Below are 6000 nucleotides of genomic sequence, written 5' to 3' on the forward strand. Positions count from 1 at the left end.
ATCATGAAAGATTGATGCACAGGAACACAGAGGAAGAGAGACAGAATATTTAACTTGGCCTGGGATGGTAAGCAAAGATTTCCTGGGAAGGTGGGTAAGTTGAGTCCCATTGGAGAAGTACAAGGAAGGGGGAAAATAAGAGGGAAGGGAAGGAAGACTAAGGAAGGGAAAGAATTTGGGGCATAAAAAAATTGTGTGTATAGAGCCAAGAGACATGGAAATGAGGTTCCATCTTTAGATTTTTCATAGAGCTTTGTGGAAATATTATCTTTCTAACTCACCTCAGTGTCGTGCAAAACAGAACCACAGGCCTCTGTTACATGGTGAGGAGTGCCAGGAAAGAAAAGATTCAAATAGAGCAATAAGCAGCAATCCTTCCTGAGTTACAGAGAGACACCCTCAGAATTCAGACAGCATGTTGTTATGTCCAGGATTTTTCATTGCTTAGCATCAGGACAGTTGACATTAATTTGTTAGATTAGGTTCTGATGATGTTTGCTTCTTTTGGTTGCTTTACTGGTCAGGAAATAATCTTATTTTTCTCATCAAATTCAATGTAATTTGAGAAACTAAGAGATAAGAAGTTGAGGAAGGGGCTCAAGAGAGCTGACACTGAAGGGAAGAGATGACTGTGAAGAGAAGGGGATTGGGCTGGCAGCTGAAAGGTAGGCAGACGTGTTTACCTATTACAATGCAGTCTCTCTCTCTCCACATAGATGAAAACTCCATTTTTTAAAAATAAATGAAGGTACTCAAAGAAGCCTTTGATTCATATTTCATAGTTAATTATGAAAAATGTATTTTATTTGCAACATCTGTTCCTCTCAATATTATCTTCTATTTTTCAAAATTCTCTACTCTCTGTATTTTTAAAAATAACTTCATACTTTTTTCTTTTAGAGTTATAATTACTTTGAGGAAAGCATATATTATTTGTAAAACAAGTACCATTACAACAGAGAGAAGCTTATAAATCTATAAATCACTGTTATTGATAGTAAAAAATGTGTTTTAACTACTAAAGCGATTGCAAAAGGTATTTGTTTATGATCGAGCCTTAAACAAAAATGGAAGTTCAATTGCCTAGATTAAAGAACTGAAAATTACATGTGTGTGTATGTATTATCCAAATTCCTTATTGAAGATCTTAAAATATTAAATAGTGATATTTCTATGGCAGATGATGGTAAATGTATAAATCCATCCCAATAAAATTCATACCCACTAACATTTATACATACTCTATTTTTTCTTCCTTTGCTTTATATATGAAGATTAAATATTTTTGAATAATATATTTCAGAGGCCTCTTTAAGATAAAAAATAAAACTTTTAGTTATTGTCCCAGTTTTAATAGTTTTAGGAAGTTCAAGATAGTTTGTGCTTTCCTATATAAGTACACAGTTAATTTAACAATAAAAATGTATTCGCTGTAATAATTTATCTATGGATGGGCGCCTGGGTGGCTCAGATGGTTAAGCGTCTGCCTTCGGCTCAGGTCATGATCCCAGGGTCCTGGGATCGAGTCCCGCATCGGGCTCTCTGCTCCTTGGGAGCCTGCTTCTCCCTCTGCCTCTCTCTCTCTCTGTCTCTCATGAATAAATAAATAAATAAATCTTTAAAAAAAATAAAAAATTAATTTATCTATGGATCTGTAAAATGGGAGAAAATGTTACCTTTTTAAAAATAAGGGCTCTGTGATTTCATGGTTTAGTGAAAGGGCTACTTCTCTGGATAAGACTTTCGGAAGCCACAGGACAAATACTGTCAGCATATATAAGCAACAGAAAGGAAGTGATACAGCAATTCATGGCAAATGCCTTCATTGTAATTATCACAACGTAATTAAATGTATCTAAATATTCTGGCTATAATGGGAAAAAGTCTATCATTTGTTTACTTAATTTTAGAAAAGGAACTGTGACCAAGACTTGGAAAAATTGAAATGAGAAGTTTAAAAAAAACCCAAAACTTTAAAATCTTTAGGAGTTGGGAGCTTCTTAAAAACACCGTATTGGAAATCTAAGAGAAATGGGTGACACATATTAAGAAGTCTGAGCTTTTTAATAAAATCCCTTTTCTGGCTAAGTTGTAAAGTGAAAGACACTCTTTGTAGAAAAAAAAAAAAGGTTATGGTGGATCAGCTAATTGAGGATAGAAGAGACCACAAAATGTGACAGAACATATAAATCAGAAACAAAGCAATCTGTGTTTCCTTAGATTTCATGTGCTTATTTTTGTGGAGGATACAAAAAATGTAGAAGGCACATCCCCTGAGCTAAGGGAATCTATTATCTACTTGGGAAAATAAAATATACAATGGAAAATACTGAAGAATAACATGAGGTAATAGGGGTTTAAGAACATGATAGCAATATTTAACTTATAGCTGCTAAAAGAAAGATGGCTGCTCACAGGGGCATCATATGGACTTCTTGGAAGAGGCAGGATTTAAGGATAGATTTTATGTGAAGCATTTGGATTGATGAAAAGGAAAGGAAGTAACATTTGAATGTCAGGATCAGAAAATAAATCAAAGGGGGAAAAAAAAAGAGAGAGGCAAACCAAGAAACAGATGCTTACCTATAGAGAACAAACCCATGATTACCAGAGGGGAGGAGGGAGGAAGGATGGGTGAAATAGGTGATGGGGATTAAGGAGTGTACTTGTCATGATGAGCACAGGGTGATGTATTTAAGGTTGAATCACCCTATTGTATACCCGAAACTAATATTACACTGTGAAGTAACTGGAATTTAAATAGAAACTTTAAAAAAGGAAATAAAGAATTTACAACCAAATAAAGAAAGATGAAAACATGCCCCAAACAGGACATTATATTGACAATCAGCAGATCAGTAGTCAATTCATGACCACATGTTGAGTGTATTATGTGCCCAGCTCATTGCTAGCAACAGTGGAGAAATATAGGAACAATTTGTGCATTTAAGAGGTTCAGTTTCTTGTGTAAGAGATGAGAATGATCTGCGAAGATATTTTGTGTCATCTTACAATATAATATAAACTTGGGCTGTATGTTAATTTGTGTGGCACAACCCTACATTTTTTTTTTAAATTAATTTATTTTTTATTATGTTATGTTAGTCACCATATAGTACATCATTAGTTTTTGATGTAGTGTTCCATGATTCGTTGTTTGCATATAACACCCAGTGCTCCATGCAATATGTGCCCTACTTAATACCCATCATTTAAAAGAGTTTAGGAGATGGAGAAAGAATCAGAGTAGGAGCCAATGGCTTTAGAAAGGAAATGTGATGACCTGAGCTTTGAAAGATGGCTAGCGTTTGAATAGCAGTGAGGACATTTCCTGAAATTAGGTAAATTCGTTATTTTGCAGCTCTTCTTAAGAGAGATTGCATATATGGTATATCTGAATTCAATTCTGTTTGAATAGATGACTTCTTTTTGACAAGCTGATGCCAAGTTTGTGTGTCCTGTGGTAATTGTGTTTGTCTTTTATTTTCCTTCTAATCATAACAGATGATGCTAATTGCCTGTTTGACCCTTGTGACAAGGGTATTTCTAAAATGTAAGGCTTACTTATATTGTTGAGCTCAGCATGAGAGAAATCATTGACTATAATAAACATTGGGTCCTTTTTCTAATATGTAAGTATTAAAACTTTTTAAGTAAAAAAAAAACTTGTTTAGGATAATTTATTTTACTATTATCTATTATTATTAATATTATTATTGTCATCATCATCATCATTATAACCTTAAAAATGTGTTTTCTGAGCTGAGACAGGAGGGGATTTGGGGCTCTAAATACTCTTTAAATAGATATTCAGTTGGCCCTTTTGTTTTTATCTCTACTTTCACACCCATTTTCAGAAATACTACCAATTCTTAAATGTTTGGGGTCTTCTCCAGGATAACTAGGCTTCTTCTCATCTAATTCTTGTAGATAATAACAATTTTCCTAGGAATTCTTTTTTTTTAGAAGATTTTATTTATTTATTTGAGAGAGTGAGACAGAGATAGCAAGAGAGAGCATGAGCGGGGAGGAGAGGGAGAAGCAGGCTCCCTGCTGAGCAGGGAGCCCAACACAGGGCTCAATCCCAGGACCCTAGGATTATGACTTGAGCTGAAGGCAGACGCCTAACTGACTGAGCCAACCAAGGGCCCCAGAACTCATCTTTTATATGCAAAGCAAGCAATCCCAAGTCTATAGCTCCATCCACCTTCTTATCAAATGCTCACACACCAAGACCAATATTTGCCCTGCCCTAAATCAACCCAGAGCCTCTGAGGAAGTAGTTAAGGTGAAATGAAGCCACAAGGTAGAGACCTGATCGAATAGAATTTGTGTCCTTGTAAGAAGACACCCCAGAGTGTTTGATCCCTCTCTCTCCATGCACAAGAATGAAGGAAGCCATGTGAGAACATGGAAGGCAGTTGTCTGCAAGCCGGGAAGAAAGCTCTTATCAGGAACTGTATTGGCTGATACCTTCGCAGCCTCCATAATTGTGAGAAATAAATTCCTAATCTTTAAGCTAAAAAACGTGTTTTCAGTAAAATTTGACTGTAAGATTTAGGCAATGTGAGCAGAAATTAATGAATATTTTCAACAAAATCTAAAAAAACAAATGCGTTTATTCAATTTCAAAAGCATGGAATACCTATTTGTGTTTATAGTACCCCAGGAGATGCTGTCTGAGAGAAAGTGGGATTGGGGTCACTGAAATCATAGATGATAAAGTTATTGATAAAGTTATTGACTAAGCTAACATTCCATTCCTAAGAAATTCTCAGATCCTCGGAAGTGTTTGGTCTTCTAGCACAAGGCAGTGAAAAAAAGAAATACATTACATTTGGATACCCTGTAACACATCCTGAGGCACCTCTGATTTCATTCATTCTAGGGCAAAATGAACATATTTCATGACGAGGGTTAAAATTGCTTGTGCTAGGTTGAAAATTATGGAACGAAATCGTAACCTTCCCCTCCAACTCGAGGTAGAGCTGGAGCAGGGGCCAGGGTGGTGGGATGGCTGGGTTTATGAGTGATGGTGAAAGGCTGTTTCTCTCCCTTCATCACCGCTTGATTGGCTAGGAGTGCTGGACAATGACTGAATTTCTTTCTGAATCAGCGACCTCAACTTGGAAAGTGCTATGATCCTTTGTTCTCCCAGCTGTTGGCAAACTGTTAAATATTATGGGGCATTGATAAAATGTTATATAAATAACCATAACATTACTTTAGATAACAGTCAGTTACAAAGCATCCAAGAGACCTTCGTATTCTGTTTATAGATATATTTAGGATCCATAATTGAAAAAATGTGGACTTTGGGATTGGAAAGATCAGGAGCCAAATTCCCAATCCACCACTTTTGATCTTGAGTTAGTGGTTTGGCCTCTCTTAGCTGAAACTTTTGGATCATTAATTGCTATTAATAAGCCTGATCTCATACGCTTGTTTAGAGAATTATATCAGATAACCAGTGTGATAGTCCATCTACCTTGGTGAATGCTCAGTAATTATTAGTTCCTTTCCCTTACTCAACAAAGTATAGGTCATCAAAAATTGGGATTGTCAGCAGAAACCAGAGGTTACTGCCAACAAAATCTAGCCTAAGAATCTTATATAATAAGAATGACATATGAAAGAGATTGTATTTAACTACTTTTGCTGCTCATTTTGATAAATCACACACTTCCACCAAAACCTTTCGATACTTCAGTGAAAGGTTAAATGTTGTAATTAAATGGGAGGAGTTGTACTTTTAGAATTAAGCATGGGTAAAGCTTGTAAGAGCACAGATGGATGAGTGTTAGGAAGCCTATTTGCTAAGTGGCTCACTATGTGAGCTTTGGGGAGATGACTCTTCCATAATTTTAAACAGTTTGTGATTTCCCCTTCAAAGCAGGATCTTCAAGGGGAACTGAATATAACCTCTGTCTAATTCTACTCGGTATTTCATTTCTCTTTTGTTTGCAAGGTATTAATTATTAAATGTGGTTCATATTGATA

The sequence above is a fragment of the Neomonachus schauinslandi genome, chromosome 2 (genome assembly GCF_002201575.2).
Source record: "Neomonachus schauinslandi chromosome 2, ASM220157v2, whole genome shotgun sequence".
Taxonomy (NCBI): Eukaryota; Metazoa; Chordata; class Mammalia; order Carnivora; family Phocidae; genus Neomonachus; species Neomonachus schauinslandi.